At 30.2% G+C, this 20,509-nt stretch overlaps 3 protein-coding genes across 4 annotated transcripts in view; 2 read left to right on the top strand and 1 right to left on the bottom strand.

Moving 5' to 3' along the window:
• LOC142354325 (ras-related protein Rap1-like) overlaps positions 1-20,509 on the bottom strand; it is a 519,643-nt gene that overhangs the window by 64,393 nt on the left and 434,741 nt on the right. The gene's annotated exons all lie outside the window — the stretch shown is intronic.
• LOC142354324 (uncharacterized) overlaps positions 1-20,509 on the top strand; it is a 498,674-nt gene that overhangs the window by 427,718 nt on the left and 50,447 nt on the right. The window lies entirely within an intron of this gene.
• LOC142354323 (nicotinamidase-like) overlaps positions 1-20,509 on the top strand; it is a 496,312-nt gene that overhangs the window by 427,712 nt on the left and 48,091 nt on the right. The window lies entirely within an intron of this gene.

Here is a 20,509-nt window from a genome sequence, read left to right as displayed (position 1 = left end):
AAATTTTCAGAAATTTACCTCTAGATACTATTTGTGGATTAGAAACATCATTAGCAGCCTTACAATTACCCATATACTTGTTCAAGAGAACAATTAGGTCTTCAGATTGTGTCTCAAGTAGTAACAAATAAAACTGGGCTAATAAAATAATAAGCTAATAATTTGTTCATAATTTGCGAAATGGGTTACGTTCCTCTGTCTATACTAGTGACAAAAAAAAGCATGCCTATGGTGTTATTTGATTTTTTTGGACGTGAGCCACTTGATACTAAATTGAAAATCGTATTGTTGTTCCTCCGCTCTTTTCCTCTATCTTGATTCTACGTAGTGTACAACAGAGTGATAAAATAGTACATATAGGTGATGATTTCGTAATATGTCCATAAGATACATTTTGTTAAATGTGACAGTTGTATAATCACTCTCGAGATATAAACATCCAATTAAAAAACTGTTTCTGTGAAACTGCTCATTTCGAAAATCAAATTAACGAAGTTTCACTTAAGTAGTGGATAAAACAAGGGATTCAACCACCAGCAAAACTTGTCCCTTTCTCCTAACGCTAATCGCGCATGTCGAATCGGGCCAAATTTTACTGTTTGTTGAATCCCTTGATTTATCCACTACTATATATTAGCTCTAAATTCAATAAAAAATTAAAATTAAAATCAAAAATAAAACAAAAAATCAAAAAATCAAAGCAAAATTTATATTTCACTCTTTAAGAGTGATTCACTCTTATTTGGAGTGATCCCCAGTAGAAAAGATCGCTCTTTTTCGCTCTTAAATAGTGAATCCCTCTTTTTTGATATTTTTTTATACTTTTTATTTCAAATTACCTTTACTTTTCAATAAAATTATATTTTCTTTTATTTTTTCTATATTTATTCCATTATTAATAAGAAATGATACGAAATTATAGTATTTACATGAACAACTTTCCTCTGTTTGGTTAATAACTAAAGGACTTACAGCTCTAGGACTTTGCCAACTAGGATTAATTGTTTTATCCACGAAGCGGTTACACCGATCAGTTATATCAGGGAACCTGCTTTGCAGATTTCTACTAAATCCTCTAGTCAATTCTATATCTGGATGTTGTTTCTTTACATGAGCCCGTATCCCATCATATCTGACAACAGAAGTACAATATGGACAATTAACTTTAGCTGAAGTACAACTTCTACAAGTATACTTACCCTCATCAAAATTATTTAGTGGTTTTATATAATTACATTTATAACAACATCCAGTCAATACTTCTGAGCTGGGGTTAAGGTTAGGGTTAGGGTTGGGGGATAAGGTTAGGGTTAGGGTTGGGGTTAGGATCTGAGTTAGAGTTATAGTCATAGATGGAACCAGAACCAGAACTAGAGCTACAACTGGGGTTAGAACCAGAACCAGAACCAGAAATAGGACTAGAGCTAGAACTAGGGTTAGAATTAGAGTTAGAATTAGGGTTAGAACTAGAACTAGAACTAGGGTTAGAACTAGAATTAGAATTAGAATTAGAACTGGGGTTAGGACTAGAATTCGAACTAGAACTAGATTCATTTTTTAAAGAACAACCCCATGGAGAAAAATCATTAGCACAAATACCACTTAATATTATATTACCACACATACATTTATCAGTTTATCTTTATGAATTGATTCATAATGATATTTTAAAACAGCAATGTTTCCACATTTATGGTTACACTCTAAACATTGTAAAAGCAGTTATAATAGGGTAAACTATAATATTTACCTAATCCTTCACAGGGTAATATTTAGCCATGATTTCAATTAAATCTTTAGTATTATCTTTAGATGTGATACACTCTGCTAAATATTTATTTCCTAAAATATTGAGTGTATTAGTTTTAAATCTCCTATCTAAAATCAAATCAGGGTCTAATTCTTTTTTATCTTTAATAAAATTTATAATCTCTTCTCTAAATTCTTCATTATTTATATACAGTTTGTTTAAAAACCTTCCTCCCTTTCTATTCAAAATTCCCATCTCTTCATTGACGAAGTCATAGTTACACTGATCTATATATTCCTCTTGTATCAGGGAACCTGCTTCGCAGATTGTATTTCGTGTTTCACTTTCCAACTCTTCTCCATATTCAACATTAACTAATGTATTTACTCTTCTCAACATTGTACTTGCTCCCATTGCTACAGTTCCAACATTTTTTGATATTGAATTAGGATAAAAACAATTAAATACAACTGGGGTTAGAACCAGAACCAGAACCAGAAATAGGACTAGAGCTAGAACTAGGGTTAGAATTAGAGTTAGAATTAGGGTTAGAACTAGAACTAGAACTAGGGTTAGAACTAGAATTAGAATTAGAATTAGAACTGGGGTTAGGACTAGAATTCGAACTAGAACTAGATTCATTTTTTAAAGAACAACCCCATGGAGAAAAATCATTAGCACAAATACCACTTAATATTATATTACCACACATACATTTATCAGTTTATCTTTATGAATTGATTCATAATGATATTTTAAAACAGCAATGTTTCCACATTTATGGTTACACTCTAAACATTGTAAAAGCAGTTATAATAGGGTAAACTATAATATTTACCTAATCCTTCACAGGGTAATATTTAGCCATGATTTCAATTAAATCTTTAGTATTATCTTTAGATGTGATACACTCTGCTAAATATTTATTTCCTAAAATATTGAGTGTATTAGTTTTAAATCTCCTATCTAAAATCAAATCAGGGTCTAATTCTTTTTTATCTTTAATAAAATTTATAATCTCTTCTCTAAATTCTTCATTATTTATATACAGTTTGTTTAAAAACCTTCCTCCCTTTCTATTCAAAATTCCCATCTCTTCATTGACGAAGTCATAGTTACACTGATCTATATATTCCTCTTGTATCAGGGAACCTGCTTCGCAGATTGTATTTCGTGTTTCACTTTCCAACTCTTCTCCATATTCAACATTAACTAATGTATTTACTCTTCTCAACATTGTACTTGCTCCCATTGCTACAGTTCCAACATTTTTTGATATTGAATTAGGATAAAAACAATTAAATATAAATAAACCTGCGCCTATAATTCCACCAATATTTGATAAAATTTTGATACCCTTTCCCATAATCATTTCTTTAGTTAAAACATCATTCTGTATTTAACATTATTTAAAGTTTATTAAAATAAAACTGATAATTATCATGATTAATAACATTTCCATCTGTTGCATTAATCATTAGTGGTTTCATATATGATATAAGTTTATTTATGTCTTCCCTTTCTAAATCATCTTTTAAACTAAGAGCTTTTAAATCAAGGAAACCAACTCTTGAATCATATATCATTGTTCTATTACTACTACTACAAATAAAAGTATTTTCCTTTTTATTATATTTAATTATACCATAACGAAGATCATCTGACATTCCATCTGTATAATTATAATAGCTACTAATTAATTCACTAATTATTTTATTGAAGTCATGTTCACATTTATATATCTCATTAAAGTTTTTAAATAGGTCAGGTACATTATAAGTTGTTAAATAAATAGTATCACAACTCATTCTTGGTGTATTAATTATTTGAGCTGGTTTATGACACATTACAATCATTTGAATATTATAATGTCTATCTTCAGTAAAATAATAACCTATATCATTATTTAACCTATCACCCATATCATCAAGTACTATTACACAATTTTGAAATTTATGCATATTATTTTTTGTGATCATATTTATATCAGATTTATTAAACCCAGTAAAAAACTTATTAGACTCAGGATCTATCCAGTCTCTGTCATCTTCACAAACTATAACTATGGACCTTTGATCTTGAACTTGATCAGTGAACGAACTTTGTTCGTGGTTTACCAAACTGCTTCGCAGATCTTGAACTTGATCTTGAACTTGATGTTGAACTTGATCTTGAACTTGAACTTTATCTTGAACTTGATCTTGATCTTGATCTTGAACTTGAGCTCGATCTTGATCTTGATCTTGATCTTGATCTTGATCTTGGTTTTGGACTGAGTATAACTTTAAATATTGTCTATTAAAATATGTTTTGCCTGTACCAGTTCCACCATAAACAATAGTATGTAATGGTGACTTTTCATATTCAAATCTAACTAGACTCCTATTCATAAATCCACCACAACTTTCTTCTAGTTTTGTATATTTACTTGGTCTTGAATCATATTTTATATAACAAATTCCAATTATAATAATAAAAATAAAAACTGCACTACCTGTTTCCATTTTTATATAATAAATATAGATTTGATTTAGATTTAGACTTAGACTTATAATTAGACTTAGATTTAATAAATTTATTATATAAAAATGCTCATCCTAACTTTTGAGGAATTCAATAATAAATTTAATATTGATAATAATGCTATGAGTGATATCAGAATAAAAGATATAGGTAAAGATATAAGTCTAACACCAATTGAGATTGTAATGAGAGATGATAAACCAGAAATGGTAAGTGAACCTAACTCTAACATTATTGTAAATCTACATCCAACTAAAGGTACGCATTGGGTTTTAGTTATAAGAAGAGAAGGTGGTCCAACATACTACTTTGATAGTTTTGGTGTAGAAACTCCACCTTTATTTTTAGAAGAATATGTTGATCTAGGCTCTAATGAGAGAATACAACAATATGATGAATCTTTTTGTGGGGCTTATTGTTTATATATGATCTATCTTATTGATAGAGGATTTAGAATTAAAAGTGCTTTGAATATTCTAGTTAATCAATGTAAATATCCGGGAATATATAATGAGTGTTCTTGTTTAAGTTGTAGTAGAGGTGGTGATAAAGATAAGGATAATGTTAATGATAATGTTAATGATATACGAAGTAGTTTTGCTAATAATGATAATGATAATGTTAATGATAATGATAATGTTAAAGATAAGAATAATGTCATTGATAATGATAATGATAATGATAATGATAATGATAATGATAATGATAATGATAATGATAATGATAATGATAATGATAATGATAATGATAATGATAATGATAATTTTATATATCTATTTGATGAAAAATATCAAAGGAGTAAATCTAATAGGAATAGCAATAGTAATAGCATTAGTAATAGTCCTACTAATATTATCCGTGAATCGGTTTCACCGATATATGTAAACATAAATGATGATCTATATTCATGGTTAAATGATGATGATAAAATTACTGAAGCCGCATTCCCGGATAACTTTAGATGTATAATATCTGGTCCTAGTGAATGTGGTAAGACATTCTTATTAAAAAAACTAATTCTAGCTAGTATATATTTTGATAAGCTATACATCATTGGACCTACTGGTGATCAGTACCATGGTATAGAAAGAATAAACCCAAAAGCAGATGTTGAATTTATTAAAGATATAAAAGATTTACCATCTCCCAATAAACTACCCAAAAACTTAAAGAAACTAATGATATTTGATGATGTTAGAGCCAAAGAACCAGTTATTAATGAATACTTTTGTAGAGGTAGACATAATAACTGTAATATGATATATCTTAATCAAAACCTGTTCTCTCTGGATAGGCAGAGTGTTAGAGAGAACTGTAATCTGTTTATTTTATTTGAACAGAGAGGTAAAGTCCTAGCATCCATATATCAAGATTTCTTTAATAATGTTGAACTTAGTTATAATGATTTTGCTCTATATATGTAATAAGGTATAGAAAGAGCCTTATAATTATATTGTCATTGATATAACTAAAAATAAAAATATTAATGGTAAACTAAGAATTAATTGGGATAGGAAAATTTTGTAGTTTAGTTTAAGTTAAGTCATAAAGATAAAGACTAAACTAGACCAACGAAGTTGCTGGTTACAGCAGATGTAAAATAAAACTTAATACATCACCATTAAAGTCTATAGGTCTTCCATGCTCATCTTTAATATGAAATTCTACATATTCTATTCTATCTTTAGTTACATTTTGATATAAGGTATTAGTTGGTATAATATTTATCAAGTAACCTGGTGGTTCTGTTAGATTAAAAGTATATAGTATGTCTGTATCTTTACCATTATCTTTAGCTCCAGATATAATATTGCAATGAATGTTAATAGTACTAAAACCCATAATATCAATAATTTTCTGAGATTTATATCTTCCTTTTTTATAAATTATTTTTCTAAATCCTAGTAATGAGGCTAGTGAGTTTTCTATATCAAAACTGAGTGCTCCTTGTTTTATTTCAATTAAACATTTCATCGTATTCTTATCAGGTTCTATTATAACATTACCATCAGTTTCTTCTTTTATTAATTCTGCTATATCAGTTAACTCATATGCTCCCGGTGTAAAAGTTGAATATAGCAACGGGATTCCTTTATAATTATGATTAAGTCTAGATGTAATGTTTGGGCTTGAGGTAGAGATAGGGTTAAGGTTAGGGTCAGAGCTAAAAGCCTGATGTAAAGCTTCATCATCTTCTATAACAGTACTAGCATATACGAATTGATTATTTCTCCTATTCACATTAAACACCGAATTATAAACAGATAATCTAATTAAACCTAACTTTGTTGTATTAAGTATAGGTTCACTAAAGTTAAACTTTTCTGTTGGTTTTATCATTCTAAAGTTAAGTGTATACTCTTCTTTAGTTTTAGTTAAAGCTTCGTGTATATTTTGTAGTTCATATAGAATCAAGTTGTCTGTCATTTTTTATCTAAAAAAATGGATTTTAATTTGGATGCAACTTATGGTTACAAAAATGATATACATAAAAGTAAGATTATAAAATATAAACCAAATAACCTGGCAACAATGAATACGATAAATACCAATATTAATATCATACTCAATAGAGAAGAGAATCACTTAAATTTGCGTGATTCCTACCTAGAGATAGAGTTTGTTGTATCAGATGGTGCTGTGGGTGTATTTGCTAATGATGCTAATATCAGATTAGTTAATTATGGTATGATGGCATTGTTTAGTTCAATTAAGCTTGAAACTAGTGGTGGTAGGACTATTGAATATATAGATCATTGTCATCCTAATCTATTGATGTATAAGTTATTAACTAGTACTGGTGATGAATATGAGAGTGGTTTTGTTAGAAATCAAGGTAATAGAGATAGTCAACTTAAAGGTGACCATATTGCTGCACAACGAGGACACATGTATATGATGATTAAGATGAGTGATCTATTTGGTTTCGTAAATGATTTAGAAAAGATTATATATGGTTTAGGACTTAAACTAATTTTAAAAAGAAATAATAATGATAGAGCTCTATATAGAGTTAATGCTAATCCTGGTGCAGTTGCCAATGATGGTAACATAGAATTTAGAGATATATCATGGTGTGTACCTAGTATTGATCCTAGTAATGATAACAGAATTATTGTGCAAAAAGTTTAAGTAAAAAGAATAATGTAGACTTTAGCTATTATGAAAGAAAGACATTTTATAATGTGCCCAATGCTACTAACTTCTTGTTTGATCTAGGTATGGAAAGTGGTACGGAAAGACCACAATATATAATAGTTGGTTTTGAAAATAATAATGTTAATGAACAAACTCATGATGCAAGTACATTTGATATAATGAAAGTTACTGAATCTTATTGTAAGATTGGTAGTGAGTTTTATCCCGAGGATAGAATGAATATTAATTATGGAACCAATAATTATAATGAGGCTTTTAAAGAGATTGTTAGCTTTAATGAAGATTATAATGGGCTACCACATAATATAAAACCATATATAAATCATAGAACATTCAAAAGTAATTATAGAATATATGTATTCGATACTAGATATCAAAGGGATCATATAGGTCCACAACCAATACAACTTAATTTTAAATTTAGTGCTGCAGTTGCAGATGTTACATGTCATGCATTAGTATTAACTAGAAAGGTTATTAGTGTGAATAGTGATGGTAATAAGATGGTAGACATAATATCATAGATATAAATTAAGTCATAGATATAATTTAAGTCATAGATATAATTTAAGTCATAGATATAACTCTAGCGATAATTATAATTTTAGATATAACTCTAGCGATAATTATAATTTTAGATATAACTCTAGCGATATATTATAATTATAGTATAATATAGTTATTGTTATAATTATATACTTTTACTTATACATAACCATATACTTATAATTATACTTATAGCTAGTCAGCTCTAATTGTTACTCTTGTTAATACCTAACTATTTCTTATTAGTATTAACAAAACTTTTAGCATAAATAATGTCTAATTTCTTTTTATTCTCTAGAGCTGAGCGTCCAGCTCCAAGCTTAATCTTAGGCTTAGGTCTAACCTTGGGCTTAGGCTTGGGTTTAGGCTTAATAACAACAAAGGGATTATACTTTTTAACTTCCATTATTTTTTATATATAGAAATGAGTCTTTTAAATAAGTTCAAAACTAATTCATATTGTGTTGGAGGTAGACATTATAGTGGTACTGTTAATATAAGAGGAGCTATCACTTCCAAAGGTACTAAAATGTTGAAAGGTAATTGTGTTTTGTGTAGAAGGAATAAATCAATGACAATATCTGATTATGATTATGATTATGATTATGATTATGTTTATGATTATAGCTATGATTATGATTATATATTTATCGATAAATATTAATACTAAAATTATTATTACTAAAAACATTGTTATTACTAAGCACTAATATCTTTAATCTAAAAAAAATACTCAGCTTGTTTTTCTTGTTCTTCTTATAATCTTCTTTTAACTTAACAAATTCATTATACTCATCATTATCTATTTTATTATCATTCATTGATTTATTATATAGTTTATTAAACTTATCACTAAACTGTTTACTTAAAATATACATTTGTGAATACTTTATAATTTTAGTATTAACTGTTTTTGATAATGAGCCACAAACAGTTGCTGTAGCAAAAGCTGTTGGTATAGAATAAGGTAATCCTATACCTGTTAATGAAACTGATGTTGTTGTTGCAATTGTTGCTATTGATGATAATACTATTTCTGTTATCTCAGCTATGTTAATATAATTCTTATATCTACTTAACTTTTTATTATAGTTATTAGTTTCAGTTTCATAATAATTTCTAATATCTTTTATAATGTTAATATTGTTGTTAAATTTATTAGTAGCCTGAATCTTTTTCATCTATTGGAGGATGAACATTTGTAATTTTATAGGTATCCTTCATATCAATATTATCATTTTCTTCTAGGAATAACCCACGAGCCTTACTTAGTGTTAAGTTGTTTATTGATGTTGATCCGAGAAGTGGGTTCTATGATGGATGTTTCGCTTAGTTAAATCTATTTCTTGTCATCATTGTATTTGTTTACAGTATGAAATATGTCTAATGATTCTAAAACCTTATTATTAGTTTCAAAATCAAACTCAGATTTAAATAGTTCCTGTTCATAATATTTGCCTTCCATTATCTCTCCATTAATATCTTCTATTTTATATGTTGGTGGATGTGTTTTTAGAACTTCATTCACTTTAAACAATTCTCTATTCCAATTAAAAATGTAACCTTTAGAGAAGATATTACGTTTATCTACATTTCTAACATAATCACCAACGTTAAGTTTACCCTTAATATTCTTAAAACTAAAAGTGTATTTAACTTAATCAGGATTATTAGAAGCATCAACTGGTGTCATATTAATAGTTGAGTGAATGTTATTGTTATATCTTACAACAGCATCATTTAATATATTTACCCAATTACCATCTCCATTGATGAACATTGGTTTATTTATTATGTGTATTAAAGTTCTATTAAATCTCTCTATAAACACAGCCTTTAAATCACTATAAGTAGAATATAGCTCTATCCCTGAAGCGGCTTTGCCGCTTCCATATTCTTTAAGTAAAGATTTAAATGTTTTATTGTAAAACTCACTACCTCTATCTACACATAATTTTTCTGGTTTTCGTCCTTCTGATAGGATTGTTTTAAAACCATTAGTTATAGATAAACCAGATTTATTCTTTAAAGGAATAGCCCATGCATATTTTGTGAATATATCTATAACTGTTAATATAAACTTATATTATTATTGTATTTACTTAGAGATGACTTATCAATTAAATCAGCTGACCATGTTTCATCTTTATATAGTGGTATTGTTCTTTGTCTTTTAAACTTTGTTATTTGAGGACTGAATACTTCTTTAGCTAGTTGTTTTTCCATCATTATTCATTTACCATAGTTAAAAACAAAATTATCTAGTTGATCTTGATTAATAATATTCATAGATAATAGTTGCTTAGATATATCTAGCATTTCATCATATAATCCATCATGACCAGCTTTTGTTTCTAGTATTAATAATTCTAGTCTTTCTACTATATTATTTGGGTTGCCATTTAATCCCCTGCCAAATATATCATCTCTTACCTCCATTATACGTTTTATTGTTCTATATCTAGCGCTTTTCTTATCCCCTTTTCCTAAATCATATCTAATATCCTTTAAAAACCTTTTAATTTTGTTTTCATCTTCCTCAACCTTATCATCATATGTTACATTTGTTTTAGTAAGAAAATCAATAAATCCTTCTGAAAACTCATAGACATTATCTCTAACTAAAAATGCACCCTGCTCTAGAGTTATATCAACACCATTCAAATTATATCTCCTACTAGGTAAATCTACGAGTTCTAATTTTAATTGAGGATTAGTTTGAGCCCCCATGTCATGAAGAAATTTGGCTGTTTTTGTATCAACATAAACTGGTGCTATATATTGAGTTTGCTTTATGGTCCCCTTTAACGTTTCACCAATCTGCGAAGCAGTTTCACCCATCTTGGAAGCTTGCTCGATCTGCGAAGCACTTTCACCAATCATCTTAGTTTGTTTATCTAACTCTTGATTTTGCCAATCTATTGCTCTTAATGTTTGTTCACTTAATGCTAGATTTCGTTCATTGTTTTCACTGATAGTTTTGGTTAGAAGATCAAATAACTCTTCTATTTCACCATAATATTTGTGTTGTTTTAATTTATCTTCTAATCTATTTCTTCTGTTTTGTTTTTCTAGATTGTTTAATTCTATCTGTTTATCTAGTTTAGTCATTTTATATGTATTGAAAAATTATAATAAGAGTAAAAAATGGATAATGAAAACAGCTTCTCTCTTATTCTAAAAAGATGTTTAGCTTGTAAAAGACGTTGTAATACTATAGATGAGTTTATTGATCATATTAAGGAACCAAATCATGATGATTTAATAATTTCAACTTATTCTAAATATGTAGATGGAGCTGGGAAGATAATAAAATTTCTAGAATATAATAAAAATATAATAGCTGGAGCTACACTACATAAGAATACAATCATGGGAGACACTATGTAAAAATATATGGCTCAGATAATGATTTATAATATACTAACTACCAACCCTATGGATGTAATGAATGAATTAGGTCTATAATTATTTGTTATAAAAATTAGCGAAGCTCATTATATAATATAATAGCAACTTCAATTAACTTTCTATCATCATTAATGGTTAGTTCTAGAATATTATTAACCAGTAGGTCTTTGTCTCCATCTAATGATCTGCGAAGCAGTTTCACTGATGCTTGGTGGATCATTTTTATTAAATCTCTTTTGAATAGATATAGATTCTCATCATGACGATAGCTTTTAATATTATTTACATAAAATCTTTTATCATCAAATGTGTTTAGACTAATCTTACTTGTTTTTGTTGTTGTCATTTTATCACCAAATTTTTGTATTCTACATTCATCTACTGTTCTCTGTGTATTATTCATTAATGCATCATAATAATCTATGTGCCTAGCATTATTATGCTTCTTTATTCTTTTTTCTTTAGTGTTTTTAGGATAATTTTTGAAGCTATATGTTTTGGGGGACAATGCTATAAATTCCACAATAATCCTACTTCCCAGCTCGTGCATAAACTTGCCGGGGACTTTTTTTATTAGTTTTTATAGGTATGTCTAGATTTTTTAAGTCCATATGCTCATCACTAACTTTACCTTCACTATTACTTAATACGAAACTGTCCGTATCCATATAGTGAAGTGTTAGATCTTTGAGGGATGGTTGTAGAATATTATAGAATACACCATACATGTGTAATTTACTTAATTCTAAGATAGTAACACCTACATTTACTGAAGAATCATATTCTATTTTTTTTCTTTATATTTTCTAGTTGGCTATAATCTCTATATCTAGTTATATTCTTAAATGTTGGTTTACTTACACTTTTCATTATCTTTTCTTCATCATGCAAGAACTTGCTTTGAAAGAAGTGTAGAGGATTCATGCACATTCTTCCATATAATGAGTTATTCATTAGTTTCCTTACATCCTTCTCTGCTTCAGTTTTAGCTGTTGCTCTTTTATTTGTATTGTTTTGTATATAATCGCTACATATATAATCTTGTTTAAATTTAATTACTCTATGTATTTTTGTTACTTTTACTCCCATCTTAACATAGAACTTTAACATCCTATAATGAACCATATATTCTGTTTTGTTGTTTTGGTCTAAGATTAATTTCTCGGATCTTGCTTTACTTTTCTCTCTTTGTCGGTATCCCAATTCATTATCATTTATCTTTCTCTTATTAGGCATTAGTGCTAACTGTTCTGTTCTCTCTTTACATTCATTAGTATAATCAATATCACAAACTATATAGTAACCATGATCACTATCATCTAGAGTATTCAATTTTACATCTAGAGTAGTAGTTGTAATAAACTCAAAATCCTTATAAGGTAACTTTTGCATCATTGCATAACCATATAGGTTGTTTGCGTCTATGTACCATATGGTCTTACCATCACTGTTATCTATATATCTATCTCCCATTATTCCACATATACCACCTCTATTTGCTCCAACGAAATCATCTAGCATTTGTTTATCTTGCAATGTATCTAATGTTACATCGCTTGACATTAACCAACAATTAAAACTATAACCTGGGAGACTTCAAAATGTAGTGGTTTAAACTTGAATTCTTTCATACTTAGTTTAACATATTCATTCATGCAGTAGTCTAATATTTCCAAGTCATTTTGTAAATACTCGATAGTTAGATCTTTACCAGTTTTATGACTGTTGTCTTTATTAAAGATATCGACATCTTCTTGTGTTGGTAATTTATTATGTAGAGAGGATTTGAAGTCTTGTATTTTTAGATTACCTATAAGATTTTTATACGACTTTGTCGTGGCTCCCAGGGAGTCTAAAACAAAGTATTCATATGGATATAATGTTTTAGTTTTACACCCATATATCTTTGCCATTTGATCTAGGGGCATAGCTAAGAAGTTATAACTATCTAAGAATTTAAGACAACCAATGCTAAACATCTTAGATTTACCAGCAGCTAGTGGTATATTATCTACTTTTCTTTTATCATTATTCTGTTTGAAGAGTTCACTGTATAGTAGGTTGAAGTCATAGCCAGAGCCATTATGGAATATTACTGGAATGGAGTTTTGTTGCTTGTATCTTAGATTACATATTTTACATGCTGGTCCTCTATATTTACCAGTTTCATGACAATGATGTCTTACTTTATTAATACATGTTTTGCTGCAGATATGACAAGTGTTATTAGTTTCATGATATAATTCATCTTCTTCTGTGAATATCATCTTTTCATTATGTTTGAAATTATTCTCAGTTTCTATTTCTAACAGATCTCTAGCAAATCTTTTGATGCAGCCTAGACCAAAGTAGTGTTTGAAGTTACCTTGCCAGGTGTAACCCACAGCTATTGGAATATTTTCAGCTATTACATATTTTAAATCATTAGTTGAGACATCGGTGAAACCGCTTCGCGGATCAACAATGCAACATTCTATATCGGCAGTTATAATATTTTTTATAATCTGACGTTTGTGTTCATTTATAAAAGTAATATGTTTTTTCTTAGGACAAACAATCTCTGGTTTGAATGAGTTGTTGCATTCGTGTTTAACATATTTAATTTGTGAGTTAAACCAATAGGTACACCTATCGAAATAATAATATTTAATGTTGTTTTTATTTGGTCGTTCTAACAAGGTTTCTATATTTTTTATTAGGGCACAGTGTTCTATTTGACCATTACTCCCTATTTTACAATTACCACAAGGTGTGTATACCCAAATATTAATACTATACAATTTCTGTATTCTTATTATATAAGCAAAATCATCTTCATGTTGTTGTCTTGGTTCAATCAGTTTATCTACATATTTACTTTCTCGAGTTGCATGGTGTGGAGCGGGATGTAGCCAAGCAGTAATAGTTAGCTGTAAGCAGTTGTATTTATAACTACGTATATTTAATATCGATTTAGAATTTTTGAGATCAGGAGGTAAACCTATATAACTACCAATAGATGCTTTAGTTGGTTCAAAGTTTAACTGAATACTTCTTGTTCCAACTCAAAATCATAACCATAACCTTCATATGTTTCCTTTTCGAAATCTAGCCACCGATTGAAGTCACCATATTCATATATTGCATTATTATTAATATAATCAGTAATGAAAAGTATTTTAGTAGTTTTAACTTCTTCTTTGGTTCTCTTCTTATAATCACATTCAGCCGTGATCTTATATTTAAAACTCTTAACTTTTCTGAACTGGTAACAGTTTTTAATTTCTTCTAAAGAGTAATTAGTTGCTTCATTTATATCTTCAATGTAATTCCCACCTTTATCAGTAATATAAAATTCTCTCATGTTCTGACTTGAGTTTATATCGAAGTCTTCTGTGTTTTTTAGATACATGCGATTGTGACTATATGAATGAGTAGTTAGAGCTAATTTACTTCTAAATTCTTCATTACATTCTCTACATATAAACTTAATTTTAGAATAGATATTGTTTTCAGTTTCAGTTTCTGATTTAGTTTCTGTTTTAGTTTTAGCCCTAGTTTTAATAATATAATCATCTTCATCCAAATTATACAGCCTCTCCAAGATTTCCTCTTCTTCAGACTCAAACATTTTCTCCAATAGTTCCTTATGTTTGAGATCGTATGATTGATGCCTGTATAAAGCCTTCTTTGATTCAAAGGATAGATTACAAACGTCACAGAAGTTTATGACACTAGTATTAGTTGATTGAGACAAGATGTATTTTTTAAGGGAAATAATCAAAAAATAATTTTTCGAAAATTGAATATGAAATACGATAAGTGCATAAATAAACCTTGGAAAGAATGTTGTAATAATTGTAAAGAATTAGAATATTCTTGTTATGTATGTAAAAATATGGTTAAGGTTAAAGATTGTATAGAACATTTGGGATATCATTATTGTGATCCTGATCAATATCTTACGTGTAGTATGTGTAATGTTTTTAAACATATATCATTATATAGATTTAGAAATAGGAAATGTAGACTATGTTTTTATCTTCATGGATATAGATATGGTCACACTAGAAATCAATTCAGAGAGCATGTTTATAAGTATAATATTCAAGAAGACGTAGAAAAACACTAATCACTGTGTTTCCACTGATCTCAGTGTTTTTGACTGTGCTATTATTGTTCGCTTTCTTTCATATTTAGCAACCGCTAATAGTATAAGACGTCAACAAGCTTGGTTTAACATCGCATTACACTGCTTAGCAGATCGAATGAAAAGTTCATGTCATGCTAAAATGGCCGCCGCCATTGACAAAGAAAGCCGCCACCACTAACAGAATGAAAACAAGTGAAAATTTCGAATATAAGATATCCTTAAAAATTAGCTAGTAAAGTGAGTATTTATTAAAATCTTTATTTAATTTTTAATAGATTATACAAATCATTCAATTTAATAGAAGGATTTAATTATAATTTTACTTTAAAACATGTAATTACTTGGGAAATGATAACTATTTTTAAGTTAAAAATCATGTGAGAATATTTTAGAAAAAAGAATGTTCTAGAATAATTCTCCACGGCATTTTTTGGCTATTCATCATGAGTTTCACTTCACTACAAAAACTAGCGAAAACTTTCAAACAATTTTTGTCATTTGATGAGACTTTAATAACTGGAGCTTTATCATCCACTTCTTTGTCTGAAGAGAATATAAACGATCTGACTCATTTAACAAATCAAATGATTACATTTTGTAAGGAGAACAAATGCATACCCGACAACACCGCAGAACATGAAAGTGAGACTGGAAAACGAACTAAAACAGAACTCTTCCAGTTGTTCCTCTCCAATTTCAAGAAGGACCTTCTAAGTTACGAGCATCAAGAAACACTGGACAAGTTTGAAGTGAATGTGCCGGAATATTTATCTTTCCACAATAAACTCAGGAGTTCATTCAATATTGGTGAATTTGAGTCTTATCTCACCACAGTCAATAACATGGAGGGAAAGCTGAATCGTTTATTTATACTGACAATTTCTGACAGAGGATACATATGGGGGAAAGTGAAACAAGACCATCAAAAAACAATAAGGATATTCCCTGGAAAAAACTACTGAACGATAAAGGATATTCCTACTCCACTATCCAGAGTTATATCAACTTCTCTCAAGCGTGTGAAAGCTATCCCAGGATCCTAGTTTCAACAGAATACTACTCAGAATGGAAAAAGTTCCTTACAACGTTTTTGGCAGAAGTTCAGAAGGATAGCCAGCCACAATCTAGGTGCATGACAGAATTACAATTTTCATAAATGATAAATGAGTGATTGATTATTCAGAAATATATTCAATATTAACATTAATATTGATATCCCTACAAATGATACAATAATATTGTTCAGTCAGCTTAATATTAGACTTCAGTCAGCCTAATAATTAAAGTTAAAAATGTTCAAGCATTCTGTAGTTGCACCCTCCCCCACAGTTGCCATTAAGAAAGGTTGAGCAGTACTGCCGCAGCGTGGTAAAGGCGAATCAACCTTTTAACAAGACCTCCCAGGACTCGGCTCAAAAATGTAACCAGGTACATAGAATCACTCAGTTAAACATCATAGATCAATCGTCTCGCGGTTAAAGTCAAAATTTTAAAGAAACTTGTTTCTTATTATCCAGTTCTAAGCAATTTTGAGTTATTTTCAGTCCATCCGATTCTATTGAAAAAAACTTTGTGAGATGATTAACCTGATTTATTTCAGTATAGTTTGGCATATTAGATATGAAATTAGGCTTAAATCTAGCTTTGAGAACTTTTGGATATTAGTGTATGATTTGCATAAATTATACTAGCTATGTACATTTTTATACACAAAATTGTGCGTGTAGTATGTATTTATAGTGGTGAATATAGTAGTGGATAAAACAAGGGTTTCAACAAACAGTAAAATTTGGCCCGATTCGACATGCGCGGTTAGCGTTAGGAGAAAGGGACAATTTTTGCTGGTGGTTGAATCCCTTGTTTTATCCACTACTCACTTAAAGGAACGAAAACTCATACAACGAATCATTACGTAAAGAACCAAAACACTATCGGTTTGAAATTCGATTAATATTTTTTTACGTTTTCTGCTCAAAAAAAATAATTGCGGAGAAATTTGATTGTTAACTACATTTAAAGTTTTCTTATTTCGGCCTCAATAATTTGTTTTTAAGATCAGTCGTGGCAAAGAGTGATAAGGGCAAATGTGTGTACTTGCATAAAGAGTCATTCAGCATGCAATGAAACAATGGAAAATATCCGTCTGGAAAAAACAATAAAGAATAAACGCAAATAAAAATGGTGCAGACTGCCCATATTCAAATTGTTAGGTGAATTTTTTATTTGAAAAAGGGAAAAAAAATTTTAAGTTAAAATGTGATTACGTTGTCCATTGACTATTTCCATAAGAGTATCCACCTAAATACAAACGAAATTGTTGAGCTCCAAGAAACAGATGTGTAACACACACACACACACACACACACACACACACACACACACACACACACACACACACACACACACACACACACACACACACACACACACGCACACACACACACGCGCAGCACACACACAACACACACACAACACACACACACACAACACACACACGCACAAACACACACATGGAAAAACACACACACACACACAACACACACACACACACACACACACACACACGCAGCACACACACAACACACACACACACACAACACACAACACACAGACACACGCACAAATACACACACACACAAACACACACATGCACAAAAGGACACACACACAAACACACACAGACAAACACACACACAATTTTCTGATGCAAGAATTGTTTTGCAAACATTTGTATTGGTCAGTATTGTTGATTAATTCCTTGGAACCCAGAAAAAAGAAAGAAAATGACAGGTAAAAATGAAGCCAAGTGACCTGATTGAAATGCAGTTTTTGTTATATGATCAAATAAAACATATCATGTTATCCGGCCACAGTCCCTTAAAAAGTTAAGTAAATGTTACTCACCATTATTGAATGGATCCATATATGGGTTACTGATTAAAAAATCTGAAAGTCGCAATGGGAATAGTGTCAAAGGTCGCACAGTTCTTTTGCATTAAAGGTCGCCTTTTCATTATTTTTAGCAACATGTTTTCTTCAATAATGTGAGCGCATCCCGCCAATATTTAATCAGAAACTGCACGGTCATTACACGCCAGCGCACCTAACAAATAAACTGGACCATTTGGTCCGTTTTACCTCTTGGTTGCAGAAAACGAATCATAATACGTGCAGAATGCAAAAAAAACCTACAGATATGAAGACAAATGAACAACAATGCTGATTGGTTTGTGCAAGTAAATAATAGGTTTTAGTTAAATTATACTAATACAGAATAATATGATTGGTATTATAATTTAACATTTCTTTGTCTCAAAATTACAATGAGCCCATTGGGTATTTTTGGGGTCTTTCCCCTTATAGCCCGTCCCATGAAATTATAGCCCCTCCCCCCATTATTGCATGTTTACCATGATTGGGAGACTATAGGTTATATGGCCACTTAACGGGGGGGGGGGGCTATAATGGCAAATACCTGTTCTTTCCTCATTACTCTGCAAGAAGACCTGAATTGCCTCGGGCAAATTTGACTGAGAGTACGAATTAATTCTGTTTTGCTATGTCAATAAATAAAACCACACTAAATTTGCGATAATTGGGTTACATACAAAAACTACAGGCTATTTCAATGAGAGCTGGGCTCTAAGTAAATCAGGAATACAATAAATAAGAAGCCGTTGAATAAAGGCTGCTAACATCGTAGCTCAAATTCTGCATACAAAAATAACTCAATTCCGTTTTTTTGATAGCTGAATTCCGCGATGCATTTAAAAAAAACCGATTTCCTGATTACTTGTAAATGCAAAGGCGCACAAAAGAAAGTGGATCCGTTTGTGTCCAGCCCCCCCCCCCCAGATTAGTGGGCGCATATTATTTGCATCCCCCCGACGCACGTGCCATATTTTTATATAGTGGTTTACTATGTAAGTGCACGTGCTCTGTAACGGGGGGGGGGGGGGGCGTGTTGAGGATAATGACGACTAAGCGACAAAATTTTGTAAGAAATCGTAGTTTTCGTCCTTTTATTGTCGTTTTTATCGTTTTTTCGTCGTTTTTTTCGTTTTCATTAGTTTCCGTCGTTTAAGTCGTCTTTTAAGTGTAAGAAATGGTCGTTTTCTCGTCATTTTTTTGTCGTTTCTTACGTCGATTTTTTTTTCAAATGAAATCGTCGTTTTTTGATCGTTTTTTGATAGTTTTTCATCGTTTTTTTGGTCGTTTTTCGTCGTTTATTTGCTCTTGAACTAGTTCTTTTCTATTGGATCGTTTTGGCACATCAGTATTATGACCTGATAGCGCAGTGGTCATCGCAGCAGGTAATGTACCGGTAGTTCAATGGTTTGCATCCCAGCGTGGAATACGTTTTTTTGTCATTTTTTTTCGAAAAAACAATAATTTCATACTTAAAAATAACGAGGAAATAACTAACAAAACGACGATTACCACGTAAAGGCTTCAATCGTTTTTGTTTAATGAAAACGATTAAAAAACGACGATTTCTTACAAGTGAAATACAAAATTCCTCAGCACGGGGGGGGGGCATAACGTACTGGGGAGGGCACAAACGGAAAAGATCCAAGAAACTAAAAACTAACGCATGGGACCTAGTTAATGCCTTGCAAGCTTTGTAGAATACTTCTCACCATCTTGACATAATGTCCCAGAGCTTTGCTTTTTGATTGCATAATGCTTTTGTCTCTGATATTCAGCGTGATTAAGTTTTTATTTATTCACGAGACCGTGAAATAATATAATGCATAATTTGGAATCACTTACACACATTGTTTAATTGTTTTTCAAATTAAATAATCAATCAATTAATCAGTTAATTTGTGAATTCGGGTACTTAATTTGGTAAACGGATTGCGTTTTTAAACATGACGCCATTCCGCAATGTTATGAAAGTCCATTTTTTTGGATTTGAGGCTACACATGACGTAGCCTAATTTTTGCATCTGAACGGTTACCGGATTTGGTAATTTAATTTTCTC

Source organism: Convolutriloba macropyga, chromosome 15 (assembly GCF_964194025.1).
Source record: "Convolutriloba macropyga chromosome 15, txConMacr16.3, whole genome shotgun sequence".
Taxonomy (NCBI): domain Eukaryota; kingdom Metazoa; phylum Xenacoelomorpha; order Acoela; family Convolutidae; genus Convolutriloba; species Convolutriloba macropyga.
This window is presented reverse-complemented; position numbering and strand designations above follow the sequence as displayed.